The sequence below is a fragment of the Nicotiana tomentosiformis genome, chromosome 11 (genome assembly GCF_000390325.3).
Source record: "Nicotiana tomentosiformis chromosome 11, ASM39032v3, whole genome shotgun sequence".
Classification (NCBI taxonomy): domain Eukaryota; kingdom Viridiplantae; phylum Streptophyta; class Magnoliopsida; order Solanales; family Solanaceae; genus Nicotiana; species Nicotiana tomentosiformis.
In genome coordinates, this window is record NC_090822.1 from 68,359,200 (window position 1) to 68,379,202 (window position 20,003).

A 20,003-nucleotide genomic window follows, 5' to 3' on the forward strand; every position below is an offset into this window, starting at 1 on the left:
CTTGGCTCATATGATGAACCTCTACTCCCCCAAGGTTTTTCGTGGGGGAGTAATAAATATCAGAAAGTGTGGCTACCATGCTTTGCTCACCAACATGGATGACGACAACGACCGTGGGTGGATGGAGTGATTTGTCATTATTGCCACCAGGGACATCATCCTGGCTATAACTCTGTCTTTCAACGAATCCTGGACTCGTCCACATAAGTTTACAACTTATCTTTTTCTCCAAAAATATAGGTTGTTTCATGTCATTGTTAATCTTTCTTCATTCATTATTTCAGCAACTCGGTAGACACCTCAAGGGTTGAAGGCTTGGATCGGTGGGTTCAAAAGATTCTGGACATCACTACGCCCAATACCCACCGGTGGAAGGAATTTCCCCCCAAATACGGATGGAGGGCCAAAAACCATGATAAACTAACTTGTAGAACTGATTCTGCCTTCATTTCATCTTTGTACACAAGAAATCTGGATAACCCTTCCTTTTTGTTTGATTCAGGTATCCCTCAGGGTTCTATCTCTGCCCCTGAGAAAAATGTTTTGGTCGATCCCACAGAGGCTACGAGGTTGTTGCAGGAGGTTCTCGCCCGAATAGGTTCCCTCGAGTCTGCGTCTGGTGTAGGTGCTTCTTTTCAGAGTCCCCGTCCAGAGAACAAGCAACCAAAAAGGCGGCGTTCTTCCTCGGTCAAGGATAAAAATAAGAAAGTGAAGAAAGCCGCTCCTGAATGAGCCATAGCCATTGTGGTTATTGACGATGATTGGGAAGCCAGTGATGAAGAGGCTTACCTTCAAAGGAGACAACGATCTTCATCAGCTTAACAAAATGCTTAATCTGAAGAGCTTAGAACCCCAACTGAGGATGATACCCGAGCTCTCTAAGGATAATTTGACTTAATGGAGAATTCAAACTCTCTTTTTCTGGTCCCAGATGCTGCTCCTGATAATATGAGGCTGAGTATCGGGCCTTTGCCTTCCTCGGTTGGAGAGTAACCCACAAACAACATTGCCTCTGCCGCAGCTGCTTCATAACCTGTAACACCATCAGCTTCATTTCCTTCTACACCGGTCATACCTTCATCACCAGCAACTGCTACATCTCCCCCACCGGCCGCAGACGCCCGAGAGAAGGATGTCCCTCCTCCACAGTCCCCTGACCACAGGAATTTCGAGCACAACTACTCGCCCCCTTCTGTAGGTCCCCAGGGGAGGAGGAATGTCTCCCTTTTGGTATCCACGGAGTTCCATCTGCTGTTCCGGCTGGTGAAACTCGCCAATTATCTGAAGCCACTGGCTTCAGAGAAAGATAAGAAGAAAATACACTCTTTTTCGGAGGAGTGTATGATAAAAAAATACCATGCACAATGCAACAGCGGTATTGTATTTGTTCCATTTACTGTTTGTTTCTTCTTGACTTGTTATGACAGGGTTTCTAACTTGGGTTTTTTCATCGCAGGCCAACTACCTTGCTTCCGAGGGACTTCAGAAATTAATCCTCGATAAATAAGGGCTCAAGTCCGAGCGGAATCAACTGTTGGATGCAAGGGACCAACTCGTCGCGCACCTCCCAGTATTAGAAGTGAAGGCCACCGAAGCGAGTGAACTCGAGGACTTCCTGCAGATTAGCGAGCAGGTGGTAGTGGCCCCTAGCCAAGAAGATTCTCAATTACATGTTCAATTCCAAGAAGCTAAGGCTAAGTAGTCTGAAGTTCAAGATATTGTGCTTGCTACTGCCGAGCGCGAGACTGACTCTGTTGAGCGAGTGAATAACTTGGAGGCAACCTTGAATTCCATGACTGCAGAGGCTGCTGCTACCGAAGAGAAGTGTGCCCAGATAGAAGATAGGTATAAGAAGATCATGCAATATAATAAGGTTCATATAACTACTATAAGTTATCTTGATCTTAGCCTCAGTGCCATGAGATCCGAGCGGGATGGCCTTCTAACCGAGGTTGATAGGCTTAAATCAGAACTTCAGCACCGAGCGGATTCCCTCATCATCAAAAAACACATTCTATGTATAATATGTGGAGGAAAACCTTGGAAGAGGCCAAAGAGGTCATCATTGATATTGACGACGAGATCGCCAAGGCCCGAGCGCTAGAGTTAACTGCTCGAGGATGCCTCCCAGCTCAGCCTATTGCAACTGACTCTTCTGGTTTTGGTTTCGAGTTCTCAGGAACCGAGGAGGAACTTGAAGATAATAACGATGAAGGCCAAGATCCTGAGCTGATGGTATATCCTCTTACTTATCCTTGGGGCGCTTATGTTTCTCTTCCCCCGAGTTCTAGTGGCGACGTAGTTTAACGTTTTGCTTTCTTTTCGTATGTTATTTTCCTTTTGTATTTTTGTACTTGTTCTGCTTGGCACATTTGATAAATAAAAGTGCTTTTTATTTAAGCATTGCGCAAAGTTTATTATTTTTGCATCGAATTATGCAGGGCTTTGGGTGCATTTTTCCCCGATAGCATTTGGGTTCCGGGCATAAACTCTTCCGGAACCAACCTTTAACCATGAGGGTTTCATAAGAGAGGGCCCTCTTATGTTTGTGGTGCTCTTGAAGAGGGTGTTTCTTGTTCATTCCGACAATAATATTTGAAGTACTTGATTAACTTTCAAGTGATAAAATCAATTCATCGTTTGGTCAAGAAATAAGATAAAAAATAAAAGGACTTTATTTTATTCCTTCTATCTTCAAAAGTACATAAGTATATGTTTACTGAAAGAAAAGAAATTGTCATTTTGTGTGGCTAATTTGTACAACTTATTTCTACGGGGTTAGTTGTGCAGTCCCCGATCCTGATGAGACATTTTTGTATTCGGGTCTCGTAGTCACGATTTTCGTGGCAAGAAGGTTGCCGTATTCTCATGCTATCCCCTCCAGTGTTCAAATGCGAAGAAGGCAAATTGGAATACTGGATGTCTTTCTCCTTTGAGGAAGAACACTAGTGAATTGTTGGATAATCTTTGTTTTGATAGCAAGCTTCATTTCCCATTAGGAACTTTTCTATTGAGCAAAAGATTATCTAACCACTTCCTAGTGGCTTGTAAGAAAGAACACTCGTGAACGGTTGAATAGTATTTGGTCTGATGGCAAGTTTTGCTTCCCATTAGGAATTTGGCACCAAGCCAAAGACTATCTAACCATCCCGCAGTGGCTTGTTGTTTCAATGCATTTTCATTTAAAGGTCTTGTCTCTGTTTATGACGTTTCCTTTGTAGTATGCTTTCCATTGTTGTCTCATTAAAAACCTTGCCAGAAAAACCCATTTGGGACAAAACCTGGGCGAAGGAAAAAAGAGTACAACACATACTTCCGGTACAAGCAGTGCCCATCAATAGTAATACCTTTTGAGGTGAGTCGCGTTCCAGTTGCTCGGCAATTTGACTCCGTCTTGGTTTTCTAGTTCGTATGATCTCTTTTCGGTGATAGCTGAAACTCGGTAGGGGACTTCCTATGTTGGCCCCAGCTTTCCTGCATCGAGCTCCCTAGTGTTTTGAGTCACTTTCCTCAAAACCAAGTCTCCCACTTTGAAATAATGGGGATTGGCCCTTCGATTATAGTACCGTTCCATTCTTCATTTCTGGGCCACCATCCTTATGTTCGCTGATAGTCAGCCAAAAATGCATATATTTATCCATTGTTGCCTCATATTCTAGTATTTTTAATCTTCTTTCGAGTATTAATTATATTACTTTATACTTAATATTATATTTAACTGTGTAGGAATAAAGCGATATGAAGATGAAGAGATTTGGAGCAAATTGAATAAAATACGAAAGGAAAAAAAAAAAAAAAAAACAAAAAAGACAAATGGGGGACACCCTTTGGTGTTTGTTCCCCCAAATGTAGGACAATAAAAAGGGAAACCTAATTTAAGAAACTAACGGAATTGAAAGCAAGCAAAACTGCAAATTGCTCACTGCCTCAAGCGCTAGGGCCAGCGCGACGCGCTGGCCTGGATCCTGCATTGTGGGATTTGTTTTCCTATATCGTCCGGAACAAGGTTATTTCGGTTCTACACGGTCCCAACTCGTATAAAAGGGGTTCTAAACTTAATTTGGAGGGGATCTAACAGACTTTGAATGAGAATTTACGTGGAGGAACACACACCATGCTTGGAGGAAGCTTCTAACTAGTTTTCCTTCTCTTCTCTTCTTTTAATCTCATAGTTTATTAGTTCTAGAATTTTGGGTGCTACATGAACGTTGTAGTTTGAAGCTTGAATTGTTCTTATTATTTTATCATATTATTTTATTTATTCAATATTGCGCTTAATTATTTGATTGCTTGATCACCAATTGAATACTATTTACGAATCTAGGATTGAACTTGGGAGAGGGAATTCTAGATTGAATATAAGATTGAGTAGAGCGAGATTATGAACTTGATTATCGGGAACGGATTTGCGGTTAGGATAGGGATATACCTAATCGCCTTGCTTGGTTATTATGAGGTAATTATTAATGCATTCTTGTTAATCCTAATTCCATAGGAATATATGTGTTAGGTTAACTTTAATAGGCGAGTAGTACTTCGGGAGAAGGCTACGAGTAATATTAACCTTGTCAATCAATAAACCAGATAAATTAATTAGACAATTTAAGTGGAAGACTCAACGGTATTGTTAGCTAACTCATAGATCTAGAATATCGTCTTGCATTGAATTCGTGTCTAATTTTGCCACCTTGTTCCTTTAATCTCTTTGTTTGCTACTCTAGATTAGTTGTAGTTAATTAATCATACTTTCGAAAATCGCTTGAATAGATTAAAGGTCTTAGTTTAATTTCGTTGATAGTTAATCACAAGTCCCTGTGGGTACGATATCTGAACATCCAATCCTATATTACTTGTCGACCACGTATAGTTATGTGTGCGTATGGGAGCAACATGCGCCAAGTCCCTGCGTTCGTCGAGCAGCTCCAATTTGACCAGTAATGCTTCATTGTTTGTTTCTTTATCTGCCCAGAAGTACCGCAAGGTCGGTTCTCCTACTTCCACCGGGGTCAGAGCTTCTGCACCGTATACGAGAGAGAAATGTGTCTCTCCCGTGCTTGATTTGGCCATCATCCGGTATGCCCACAACACTCCCGGTAACTCTTCGGGCCACTTGCCTTTGGCTGCTTCCAACCTCTTTTTGAGTTTTTGAATAATCACCTTATTGGTTGATTTTTCTTGTCCATTTGCGCTCGGATGGTATGGCGAAGACGTGATTCTTTTAATTTTCAAGTCTTCAAGGAATTTTGTGACCTTTGAGCCTATGAACTGTGCCCCGTTGTCGCAGGCAATCTCCTTCGGTATTTCGAATTGGCAAATTACGTTTTCCCATAGGAAATTTACCACTCCGCACTCGCTGATTTTCTGATAAGGACCTGCTTCAACCCACTTAGTAAATTAATCAGTTAAAGATAAAAGTAATCTTACCTTCTCGGGAGCCGGTGGCAGCGGTCCGACTATATCCATCCCCCATTTCATGAATGGCCATGGGGATAGTATCGAATGCAGTAATTCTGCCGGTTGGTGCACTAACGGTGCATGGCGTTGACACTTGTCGCATTTCTGAACGAATGCCTTAGCGTATTGTTCCATCCGGAGCCAGTAGTATCCTACCCTAACTAGTTTTAACACCAATGAATCTGCACCTGAATGATTACCAAAAATTCCTTCGTAAACCTCTCTCGTGATGTAATTAGCCTCGGAAGAACTTAAGCATCGGACCAACGGGCCTTGGAATGACCTTCTGTATAACTAACCTCCCTAGAAACTGTAACGAGCTGCTTTGGTGCAGAGTGCTCGGGATGCCTTCGGGTCTTCGGGCAGCTTGCCAGGCACAAGGTAGTCGATGATCTCATTCCTCCAGTCCCAGACTAGGTTAGTTGTATTTACTTCATAATAATCATCCACATCCAATACCGAATGCATGAGCTGAACGACGGTATCGAAATATGATCCCTTCATTTTTGTGGATGATCCCAAATTGGCCAATGCATCCGTTTCTGCATTTTCTTCTCTCGGGGATATGGGTGATCGACCATTCCCTGAACCTTGCAAGCAAAGATTGAACCTTAACCACATATTGCTGCATGCACTCATCGTTGGTATCGAAGATTCCATATACTTGATCTACCACTGATTGGGAATCACATTTGATTTCAATGACCTCGGAATCTAGTCCCCGGGCCAATTCGAGTCCTGCTATCAAAGCCTCAGACTCAGCTTCATTATTAGTCAAGGGAACAGTTTTTATGGCCTGCCTCAAAACTTCTCCCCAGGGCATGATTAAGACCACCCCGAACCCAGACCATTTCACGTTGAGGATCCGTTCGTCAACAAGGTCGAAACTCCTGATGTAATTTCCGACACCATCACCGCTTCCTTTGTGGCCAAAGACAGTAGCCCGGGACTACAATCAGCCACGAAGTCGGCCAAAACTTGTGATTTGATCGTAGTCCTGGGCTTATATGTAATATTAAATTAACAAATTTCAACTTCCCATTTGGCCAGTCGACCTGACAACTCAGGTTTGTGAAGTACATTCTGTAGGGGAAAAGTTGTCACCACGGCTATCAGGTGGCATTGGAAATAAGGCCTAAGCTTTCGAGAGGAAACTATGAGATCTAAGGCCAGTTTTTTGAGATGCAGATGATGAGTTTCCACTCCCGATAAATTTTGCTAATGCAATAGATAGGATATTGTGTACCTTTGTCCTCCCGGACTAGAACGGCACTTACCGCTACCTCCGAGACCGCTAAGTATATTAGCAACTATTTGCCTTCCTTCGGTTTTGATAGTAACGGAGGGCTTGATAGATATCGTTTTAGGGTTTTTAGAGCCTATTGGAATTTTGGAGTCCATTCGAAGTTGTTCTTCCTCTTCAGAAGTGAGAAGAAGTGATGACATTTTTTCAAACATCGAGAAATGAACCTGCATAGTGCGGAGTCTCCCAGTTAGTCTTTGGACTTCTTTCACATTTGTCAGCTAGTTTGGAATATCCTCGATAGCTTTAATCATGTCGGGGATGACTTCGATCCCCCTTTGTGATACTAGGAAATCAAAATTTTTACCGGAGCTAACTCACATAATTTTTGGGGTTAAGCTTCATTTTGTGCTTTTTTAAGATATCGAAGGTTTCCTGGAGGTGTTTCAAATGGTCACCTGCATTCAAAGACTTAAACAACATATCATCTATGTACACTTCCATTGTTTTCCAGTAACGACTCGACCGGTGTTTCGGGCATTTGCATTCCGTTCACCTATTTGAAGTCTTGAACAGCATCGTATGATGCATTATGACCTATGTGAATCATCGATTTTGGTTTTCGGGTTATTCAGAATCGATGTAGAAGAATAAATATCATGAATTAAGCTTTAAAGTTGGACGAATTGACCAAGTTTGACTTTTTAGTATTTGACCTCGGATTGGAGTTTTAATGATTCCATTTGGTCCGGATGGTGATTTTGGACTCGGGGCCCGGATTTGCATTTCGATATTATTAGAAGGTTTCGGTGCTAATTGGTGAAAGTTGAAAATTTCAAGGTTTGAAAAGTTTATAAGTTTGAGCGAGAGTTGTCTTTGAGGATATCAGATTTGGATTATGGTTCCGGGAATTTGGAATAGCTTCGTTATGTCATTTGGGACTTGTGTGCAAAATTTGAGTTCATTCCGAGTTGATTTGATATGTTTCGGCGCGAGTTTTGGAAATTGAAAGTTCAAAGTTCACTAAGTTTGATTTGAGGTGCGATTCATGTGAACGCAGAAGCGAAGTAAAGCTAGAGCAGGACTTCCACAGAAGCGAGGTAGTGGACCACATATGTGGTAGCGCAGAAGCGGAAGGCGTGATCGCAGAAGAGGGGATGTGCACAGGAGCACAGCTTGTGTCGCACCTACGCTTGCGTAGAAGCGGGTCATGTTGCGCAGGTGCGGAAGGGCGGAGTTCCGGAAAACATGCAAAAGCGGAGGTTTGTTGCAAAAGCGACGCCACAGAAACGGCTCTTTTGTTCGCAAATGCGAAATTGCTAGGCATATTCTATATATTTTGAGGTTTTGTTTCTTTTATCATATTTTGAGATTTGAGGCTCGGATTGAGGCAATTTTTGAAGAAATTTTCACCACATGGATCGGGGTAAGTGTTCTCTACTCGGTTTTAATTTTATTTCATGAATCTATCTTCGGAGTCGGATTCAAGTGAAACTAGTATGGTTGAACTCGTAATTGAATGGGTTGTTAGATTTTGGGAGTTTTGTCAGGTTTCGAGGTGCGGGCCCGGGTTTGACTTTTTGGTTGAATTTGGGCTTTTGATTAAAGATTGAGCAAAATTTATTTATAGCCTATCGGCCCAAACATATATCACCCGGTAGCCCAAAATTGTAATATACATTTTATAACCCAAAAGTAAGTTTAGTGGCTAGCCACAAGATCTGTTTCGTCAGCGGCAGAATGCCTTCATGAGCGACGTCGACCTCTCTCCTCAACGACCAAAGAAAAAATATATGTCCACACAAATTGTTCAAAACCTTTAAAACAGATCTTAGTTGTATCACTATTGCTGAAAAGTGGCTGAAAGAATAAGATTGGAAGGATGGGAGGAGGAAGCAGAACTAACATGGCCGAAAAATTGAATTTTCTGACAAAATCCGGCACAAATAGTTGTTGTAGTTCAATATAGAGCAATTTCACGCGAAAGAGACACGTTTAAGTTTGAACAGTGTTTAAAGTCAATGCTTAGCATAGAAGTATGGAACATAGACTCTCGCTATACAAAATTAATAATAAATAGACTATCACTATACAACATATATACAAAATAGACTGTCACTATATAAAAAATATACAAAATAGACTGTCATTGTAAAATTTATATACAATAGACTGTCACTATACAAAAAATATACAAAATAGACTGTCACTATAGAAAATATATACTAAATAGACTGTCATTATACAATATATATACAAAATAGACTGTCACTATATAAAAAATATATAAAATAGACTATCATTATACAAAACATATACAAAATAGACATTTCGGGCTATTAGATGTAATATGTTTGGGCCGAAAGGCCATTTCGTGTAAGTGGGAAAAAATATGGGCTATTAAAATTTTGAGGGGCTATAGAGAGTAGTTTTCTCTTAAAGATTCGACCTTTATCATTTGGAATTTTTTCCTTAGGCATTATTTGATGTATTTGAGTTGCTTTTGGCTAGTTTCGAGTCGTTCGGAGGTCAGTACACGCGGGATGGCATATTTGGAGTATTGTTTGGCTTGCTCAGTATTGGATTTGGCTTGTTCAACGTAAGTAACACTTCTAAACTTGGTGTTGAGAGTATAAACCCATGAATATACATGTTATGTGTTTGGTGTTGAGGTGACGCCCATGATAAGTGACGGGCGTGTGGGCGTGCACCACGTGAATTATGACTCGGTTGATTCTGTGGTATTGTGTAGTTACCTAATCTTGTTTTTATCCATAAAAATTCTACGTGCTAGAGTAATGGAACTGTGATTCATGTTAGAAATAATGTTTAGGCTACATGCTTATCCTGTTGGAACCCACGGAGGTCATTTCTACTATTGAGTTATTTGCTTAAATTGCATTTACATACTCAGTCATATTCATTCATTGGCATATCATATCTCAGTCTTTGTTATCAGTTGGTGTCACATCATGTTATCACTGTTTGAGCTATTTGACATGAGATTTGTGAGCTCGAGAGACTAGAGAGATTTAATAGTGAGGAATATTCTTCATTCAATATCATCTGGTGACATATATTCATTCGCTCTCGTTGATTACGTTCCCTTCGGGATCTACCCGGTATCAACTGAGGCTATTAAATTTCGATAACATATTCAGATTCATGTCCAACCATGAATCGATGTTCAAAATCCAATTATCCACTCGAGAAATGTTTTTCCAAAAACCCCGCCAATATGCACTTTCTTATTTTTCAAGCCAAAACCCTCTTTTCTTCTTTAAGATTCCTTGATTTAGAGCCAAAATTAATAATAGATTTATGTTATAATCATAAATTCAAGTTAGGTTTACTTACCCAATGGAGTAGATGAAAACCCCTCAAATATCTTCTCATCCCGAGCTCCAAAATTTTGTGAGAGAAAGTGACTAAATTTCAAAACAAATAAAAGAAAATACAGCAGTTGTCCCAGCTCGAATCAAATTCTAGATGATCCTGAAACTCATATTTAATAATTCCAATAAAATCCTTGCGAGATTACACCCAAGACAGCCTTTTGAATCACCCAATTTGACCATAAAATGAGGGAGATATGATGTTTTGAAGTTTTAAAGGAGGTTTGAAAATTTCAGGGACATAACTGGTATTTTCATAATTATTGCACCAGAAAATCAGCAATCACAAAATCTTCGTTTTAGCACCAAAACTCATTTGGAATCTCCCGGACACAAATAATATATGCATTTCAATCATAAAATACACTACAAAATTGCTCGCGCACTCAAAATATTGAAAGAGGTCTTCTTGACCCGATATTAACCGCGATCAATTCCAAATCCTTAACTTAACTAGTCTCTTAATCAATGATCCAAAACACAATCGAGCCCCTCGGGACCCCATCAAATCATACTAACAAGTACAAATATATTATCTAAACTTATCCAAATGCTCAAAACACCCATGGAAACATCACAACAAAGAATCGAGGCTCAAACCAAATAGAATTTTTCCTAAGTTATTAAATCTTCGTTCTTTGAAAAGAGTATTTGAATCATACTTACCCACTTCGGATTACTTCCAAACTTTGCAAACAAGTTCAACTCAATTATATAAACCTATCCAAAGTCTCGGAACACTAATTGGTGTCCAATAACTTCAAAGTACTCTTAATCAAACTTATGAACTCTTAAGTTCTTCAAATTGCCAACTTTCGACAAATAGTGTCGAATTCTTCTAAGAACCTCTAAAACCAAATCCGAACATACGTACAAGTCCAGAATCATCATATGAACCTATCTGGACCATCAAATCCCGATTCCGAGTCCGTTTACCCAAAAGTTAAACATTGGTCAAATCTTCCAACTTAAAGCTTCTAAATTGAGAATCATTTTTTCAAATCAATCCCGAACCACTCGAAAACCAAAACTGACCATATACGCAAGTCATAATACATTATCTAAAGTTACTAAAAGTCTCAAACTATCCAAGAACTTTAAAGCTCATAATGACGTCTTTCATGAGCAAAATAAATATACTGAGATTAATTGTCATTTTGTTTGCTAGCATGTTCATCATGGTACCCTGAAATTGTTCTATGTTACCTCTGCCAATCAAACAACTGACATCAGGTCTCATTGTTCTAATTGATTCCACGATTTACTGAGCAAACTCAAGTTGACATCCACTATCGCACCTTGCGTTTGGTAAGGGTGTCAGCACGATTTACCTATTTATGGTAGGATATTATTTGTACCAAAATTCCAAATTATTTATTGTAAGATATTATTTTGTATATTTTCTTCCTTCATTCCTATGACTGTTCTTTGAGTTTGCTCTTGTATATACATACATATATATACATACAAACACACTTACAAAATAATATCTTACTATAAATAAGATATTTATCTTACTATATATATAGGATCTATTTCTTGTACAAGGTACAGAAATACAAAATACTAAATTATATTCTCTCCGAGTCCATTGTAGTTGTCACATGCTTTGCTAATTCATCAGCAATATTGTTTCCCTCCCCGTATATATGATTAATGTTCGTGTTGTCTGCTCTCGCTCAACGTATCAATTCGATTTGATATGTTGCCCGCAGAAAAGTTGCAATAATCGATTAAGTAAGCATATGGTTTGATGTTATTGTCACGGCCCAAATTCCACCTAGTCGTGATGGCACCTAACTCAACCTGCTAGGTAATTCAAACAACAGTTACACGATTCTAATGAAGATCATAAATAATCAATAAATGAAATAGCTAAACTTTTCATATAAGATCCCAAAGATTGGTAGTACAAATCATGAGCCTCTAAGACTTAGATTTACAAGGCTGATATGAAAATAAGTACAACATCTGTTTGAAATATACATAAACAGAATACGAATCTAAAACTATTAAGGACAAGTGGTAGCTATGTCCGGAAAGCAGGTACATCTTCAATTCCACCTCCCGCCATACACAGCAGCATCAACTCCAAAATCTGCACGCAAGGTGCAGAAGTGTAGTATGAGTACAACCAACTCCATGTACTCAATAAGTAACAAACCTAACCTCAAGATAAAAGTAGTGACGAACTCGGAAGAAGGTCAGTGTCCAACACCAATAATCAATAACAATACATGATATAATGATGACACTAAAAAAAGTAAACAACTAAAGAGATATCATGATCAACTCGTGCACAAATACGAAAAATTAAATATGCTTTCCAAGTATAATAGTCAAAGCCCAATCTTTCACCGAAATTTCAAAAATGAGAGTTCATCGAGGAAGCTGTGATTTTCCAAACTTTCAACAACAAATAAGACATTTCATTTACCAACTAGCATGAGAAAAATATATCTCAATGCCTATATGTCAAATATACATGGAAAGTCAATAACATCATAGTGAAGCCATCAAGTATACTCACACTCGGGCACGCTCATGCTGCCTGGCACAAATGTACTTCATTATCACACACACGACCACACTCAGCACTGTACGGGTGCCTGACATAAATGCCCCTCACCAAAGCGCGCACGCGCGCGCGCGCACACACACACACACACACACACACACATATATATATATATATATATATATATATATATATATATATATATATATATATATTTGTGCCTGCGCTCACTATGAATACCAGACTCTGGAGGGGTGGATCCTTGCCCAAGCACTAATCAATAATCAATATCACATAGCCCAGCATAGGTCCTGGTGCACGCGTCGCCCTTAAACATTACCACTTAGCCCAATGTGGGGCATGGCATGCACGTCACTTCAATACCAATAACACTCGGCCCAAAACGGGACCTCGACGCAAGCGTCGCCTCACTATCAATCACCATGTCTCTATGGCCCACATGATTCATCAATCCGCTCAAGTCTCCATATGCCAACATCTCTCGGAAACATAATCCAATTATACAACATGAAATATCACAATGTGCCACAAATTCAGCTTAAACCTCATGTCACGTACAAGGACACTACTAACATATGAGACAGCATATCAAAAGTGCACAGAGACATAGATATAATATGTGAATATAACTATCATGACTGAACAGTATGACTACGGCTAAGGCAAGTAGCCCTATCATGTCTCAAACAATTAAGCAGATAGCCTAGACATAATTTCTAGAATGAATAACAACTCACGTAGTCATACAAATGAAGAAAACATGATATCAAAACAAGGCATAAAATAGCCTAAGAACTACTCGGATGATGAATACCCCGGTGCACGCGCACACGTCTGTCACCTAGCACGTGCATCACCCCCAACACATCTCAAATATCATAGTTCTTAGGGATAATTACCCTCAAATTCAAGTTTAGATATGTTACTTACCTCAAAATGCGGGAATCAATAATCCAAGAAGCCCTTCCCATGCGAATCGACCTCCGAACAACTCGAATCTAGCCAAAATAACTTAATATCATCAAAAAAATCATAGAAAACAAGCCTAAACAATAAAGTTATGATCTTGAATCAATTATGTAAAGTCAACTCCGCGCTTACCCCCGGGAACCAGACAAAACTCAAACAAATTCGAATATCCATTTCGCTATGAGTCCAAATATATGTGTTTCATCCAATTTCAACCTCAAATCGACCCTCAAATCATCAATTCTCACTTTCCAAGATCATAGTCCAAAACTCCACAAATCTCACCTTTAATTCACATAAACTAGGTGTAATAATCCGTGACTAATCAATATCTAACATCAAAATTAAGTAAACTTCACTTACCTTTTCAATTCTAGTGAAACGTCTCTCAAAAATCTCCTCCAACCGAGCTCCACAACTCCAAATAATGAAAAATGACCAAACACTCGAAATATAATAAACTGCTAGTGATTCCGCATTTGCGAACAATCCGCTGCATTTGCGGCTCCGCTTCTGTGGTCAAAGGCCTGCATCTGTAGATCTGCTTCTGTGGTCAAAGGCAAGTATCTGCGATCCTCACGTAAGTCCCAACCTCCTGCTTCTACGGCCTCAAGCTCGTACCTGCACACCAACTTCTGCTGTCTCTCATAGCAAGTGCGGTCACGCTTCTGCGCTAAGAGTTCCGCATCTGCAGACACAACTCCTCCATCCCATTCTCGCATCTGCGCCCTCAGGGCCGCATCAGCAGCGTCACATCTGCGACCAGTCTTCCGCAGGTGCGAAAGCATTACACTCGGCAAACCTTCGGTAATGCAACACAATTTAAAATAAGCCGAAACCAATCTGAAACACACTCGAGCCCCTCGGGACCCCATCCAAACATGCCAACAAGTCCCAAAATATAACACGGACCTACTCGAGGCCTCAAATCCCACAAGATAACATCATAACCACGAATCGCACATCAATTCAAGCCAAATGTACTGACGAACTTTCAACTTCCAAAACTCAAGTCGAACCATATCAAATCAACTAGGAATGACCTCAAATTTTGCATACAAGTCCCAAATGGTACAACGGACCTATTCTAACTCCTGGGACCACAATCCAAACACGATATCAACAAAGTCAACTTCCGATCAAACCTATGAACTTTCCAAACCTTCAACTTTTGCCAAAAAGCACCAAATCAACCTATGAACCTCCAAATCCAAATTCGGTCATACGCCTAAGTCCAAAATCATCATACGAATCTATTAGAACTATCAAAACACCATTCTCGGGTCGTCTACACAAAAGTCAAACTTCGGCTAACCCTAACATCTTAAACACCCAACCTTGAGACTAAGTGTCCCAATTTACTCACAGACTTCCCCAAAACAAAACCAGCCACCCCGCAAGTCACGTAATCATAAATACACATATGTAAAGCATCAAATAAGGGGGAACATGACTAAAATGCTCAAAACGACATCGGGTCGTTACATTCTCCCCCACTTAATCATATGTTTGTCCTTGAACGCGCCAAGAGTCGTTCTAAAGCCATCAAATCACTGTATAAACTCACCATACACATGGGTGATTTCACGTCACCTCAATCCATATAAGCCCAACAACACAACCTAATTGAAGTTTCTTACTTCAACCTTAGTCCATAAACCTTAGAACCCAATCTCCAACATCCGGAATTCATTATAATACCTTATTCTCACATATATACACTGTATAAGTCTGAACAAGTTTTATCAAGCCATAACCATAACCCATAATATAATCACATGATATACCACATAACTCAGATACTCAAAGCAATAGCTTTCGACCACAATAGCTACTTAATAACAAAACCGGCACCGGTAATAAATCTCATATCAAATAAAACCTTGTTCTAAACCTTCGTACACTGCCCATGATGAATGAAACACACAGAAACTCATAACCACTTATCAGATCAACAAGTCGTGGAGCTCTCTTGCCCGATAAGAACTATTGCCAAAATCTAAGTTGACTAATGACATTATTCTCCCAACTCACCTTAATCAAATCCGATAACATTCATTCCAGGTCCAATAACCCCATCTCATCTGGTACAAGCTGCTCGACTGACACGCCAAACCAGCACCACCTCAAGTCACATACTGTGCAATGCGTGCACCAAACAAGCAACAACTCGAATGTACCTAATGATGGAAAGAGAATAAAATGAGAGAACTATCGGACAAGCTCAACAGATACCACCACAAAGCACAATGCTATGAACCCATCTCACAGAGAAGAAATAAAACACACGAAATAAGAACGAAGGACCATATCCCAACATAACTCAGCTGCATGTGTGACCCAATCCATACATCGATCCACATGTAATACCTAGAGCCATGATGCCCACAATCAACAACCATATGCATATCAAAAACAAGCACGCGAAGTGCATGACCATAACTTTGGAGAAACGTATAACACAATATATCACAAACATGAATACCATAACAAAGGCGTAATCCATCATTCAACACCTCAAGAACCGTCTCGCTCGAATTTTGCCACAAAGACCAAACAAAACCGCGTCATGTGCAAATAGTCAACAGTCTCACAACCCATCGTAGCTTAGGAGAGTAACACATGGAACATATAAGAACACAAATAAGATCAACTCTAGCTGATGGCACACCTCTCAACACTAGTTGTGCGGAGTAAACAAACCCGATCTAAAATACACATTCTCAGTAGGCCTAACAATGGGCCCCCAAATCAACTTTGATCATCTACAATCAGGTAAATAACCTTCACAAAGTCCATAGTAACCTAACCATAACACATACAATTAGCCGTCAAACTCTTAACATATCTTCACCGTCCACAATCAAGGAACAATCTACCTCTAAGAACTCCCACTCTTTAAATCCCAAAAATACAAGAATCTCCACATCCGAACCCAACTCCACCACTCAAATAACTAACATGTTCCTCATACACAATCATCTCACGAGAAAAACTCCCATGAATCTTTCGCTCCATGAAGCAAAATTTGAACATCAACAGTCGATCAACCAGGCGATTACCATAATAGCAGCAAGAATCCGCAAGTCAAAACATAGTGCGCCTTCTGAAATATGCACCCTTCTCAGGTGATACCAGATAGTGCCAACATTCTTCTAAGCATCTGAAATCGTCCATTCTGTCTAGAACTCATGACTTTCCCTTCGAACGGAACTGCAACCTTGTACATGCAAACCTCATTCCCATACGTCGCTCCGCATCTATCATGCCATCGTATGAAAACACGAAAACCCCATTATAAACCTTGAACCACAAGTAGAATACATATTCCATCAGCCAAAAACCTTCTACTTGACCCCTATCCTAGAGAAAATCACAACATGCAACATACTCCTCATGTCTGTCGAAAACATATGTCCCAAGACGTGGTCAAAATTACCGAGAACTCTTCGAACCCATTATCACAAAACCAAGACATCAGAACTAAATCCCTCTAACTCAACGAAGTCACGCAGGTCGCCAAACCCAAGAGTATTTTCTACAAAACACCTATAGAGTCTCACCACCAAAGGAACTGATCACTTCTATTACTATGATGATCCAAACCTCTACCGAGCTGACATATTTCTTCGAGTCCCTCTCAACTTGACTTCAAGGTAACACTTCTCCTCGCCATTACACAATGATCCTTAACCCCCAAGCTCACCACAAGTGATCCTAGCATGAAACCACATCGTCTTAAGGTCCATAAGCCATTTTATTCCCTCTTAAGCACCTAATAGTACTGCAACCGAGATACCTACTCTGAAGAGACCTTCTGTGAAATTGAAGCTATTTCTTCAACCTCTCTAATACTAAAATGGAGAATTAACAATGATACATAAACACCGCAAGTCTCAGCACCATCCAATGCAATCTCAGATCTTAGCCATATACAATTTCGGGGAATCCTCAAATACCACAAATGAATCTTGATCTCATTAGAATCTTTTTTAGAGTCATCCACTCCGCTCTAAGCTCCAATCCACCGCCCAAATGAGCCGAGTGACTTGTTCCCCATTAGAACACAAACACTGAAAGAAGTAACCCCTACATTATAAGCAACCGAGTGAATCCCTACTCCATGCACACTACATTCACCACGAATAACAAACACGAATCATTCCAAGATTCAAATATGCCTATAAAGTATAACACATCATGCATCCAGCAATTCCTTTGCTTAGGCCATCCTCGAAATCACCCTCTTCAAGTCAAAACCGATCCTCAAATATGCCTCAGACACAAACTAATATAACACATGACCATGCAATCCGCACTTGGCTCGAAATAGAACACCATATCTAATAACCCACAATACCCGTACTCCTTAAATTCCATGACCTCGCACTATAATTCAATTAAATCCTTCATGAACTCATGTAGCCCTAATCATAAGATACCTCAAATCATCTGCTAAGCGCATATCCATCATCATGACAGTTGTGTGAACTCCCTTAGCAATCTTAACTCTAAGTGTAGCACACACACCCTACTGGTAGAACATAAACTCTTCACATAAACATCATAGGGATTACATAACCTTAGAACAACCCGCAGGAGATAACCTACCTGCTTAGCCTCAAACTAGAATTTCTCTATGCCCTATCATGGTCACAACCATTAAGCAATCACTAAATCCTGAGCCTGAACTCATCAACAAGACATAAAAATCTACTTAATTTCACAAATGAGCAACTGAACCATCCACTAATAAATCCATATCTCGAAACGATGTGGCACATCCAGATAGGAATCAAGCATCCATAACCTTTTCGCATCCCAAGCAAAATTCTTCTCGTCATACCTAAACCATCTAAGCACATTCTACAACCATATAATACTCATCATATAACTATCCAACCACTCACGGAGCCATCAGTCTCACTCCTAGGGACACTATCGGGCATATAAGTCTAAAAGCGCATACTCACACAACTAAAATCACCGAGCCCAAGCTGTAGTCTGAACCTGGCCTCAAGTCCTCCAGACTGGCCTATCTCCTCAACACAAAGAACACATCTCACACCTCATCCATGATATCACAAGTCGTCGATGCACAGATGATATTGAGTGCTCAACATAACATACGAGCGGATGGAAGAAATTAAAAGAGATACCCTTCAAGCTGAATCAATGTCGCACGATAAGGAAAGAAAGATGGGAAATTTCCCTACATGCCATGTAGGCTCTCGAAGATAAGTATGGACGTCATCATACTGATCTTTAAGACTCTACTAGACACTTGGTCATGACTCGCAGAACCTAGGCAACCTAGTGCTCTGATACCAACTTGTCACAATTCAAATTCCACCTAGTCGTGATGGCACCTAACCCAACCCGCTAGGTAAGCCAAATAACAGTTACACGATTCTATTGAATATCATAAATAAAAAACAAATGAAATAGCTAAACTTTCCATATAACATCCCAAGGATCGGTACAAGGCTGATATGAAAATAAGTCAACATCTGTTTAGAATATACATAAACAGAATACGAATCTAAAACTACCAAGGACAAGTGGTAGCTATGTCCAGAAAGTAGGTACATCTTCAATGCCAACTCTCACCATATACCGCAATATCAACACCAAAATATTCATGCAAGATGCAGAAGTATAGTATGAGTACAACCGACCCTATGTACGCAATAAGTAACAAACTTCACCTCAGACTGAAAGCAGTGACGAACTCGGAAGAAGGTCAGTGTCCAACACCAATAATGAATAAAAATACATAATATAATGATGACAGTAAAAAAATGAAAACAACTAAAAAGATATCATGATCAACTCGTTCACAAATACGGAACATTAGACATGCTTTCCAAGTATAACAGTCAAAGCCCAATCTTTCACCGAAATTTCAAAAATGAGAGTTCATCAAGAAAACTGCGATTTTCCAAACTTTCAAATACAGATAAGACATTTCATTTACCAGCTAGCATAAGGAAAACGCATCTCCAAATATACATGTCAAGTCAAAAACATCATAGTGAAGCCATCAACTATACTCACACTCAGCATGCTCACGGTGTATGGCACAAATGCCACTCACAATCACATAAACAACCACACTCAGCATTTTACGGGTGACTGGCACCAATGTCCCTCACCAAAACACATATATATCTATGTGCTTGCACTCACTGTGAATACCAGACTCTAGAAGGGCGGATCATTGCTCAAGCACTAATCAATAATCAATATTACATAGCCCAGCATGGGACCTGGTACACGCGTCGCCCCTAAACAGTACCACTTAGCCCAACGTGGGGCCTGGTGTATGCGTCACCTCAATACCAATAACACTCAGCCCAATACAGAGCCTTGATGCAAGCTTCGCCTCACTATCAATCACCAC

The 20,003-nt window shown here is 40.0% G+C and overlaps 1 long non-coding RNA gene across 4 annotated transcripts in view; it reads right to left on the reverse strand.

The window, feature by feature from the left end:
* The window catches only part of LOC104102502 (uncharacterized), a 106,182-nt gene that overhangs the window by 65,156 nt on the left and 21,023 nt on the right, over window positions 1-20,003 (reverse strand). For 2 of the 4 annotated variants that reach the window (XR_011412372.1, XR_011412375.1), the window contains one exon: window positions 11,949-12,190. This is a non-coding gene — a long non-coding RNA (uncharacterized lncRNA). Of the gene's footprint in view, window positions 1-11,948; window positions 12,191-13,561; window positions 13,630-14,633; window positions 15,781-20,003 lie in introns of those variants that run through there. The other 2 variants (XR_011412373.1, XR_011412374.1) reach the window with 2 other exon arrangements.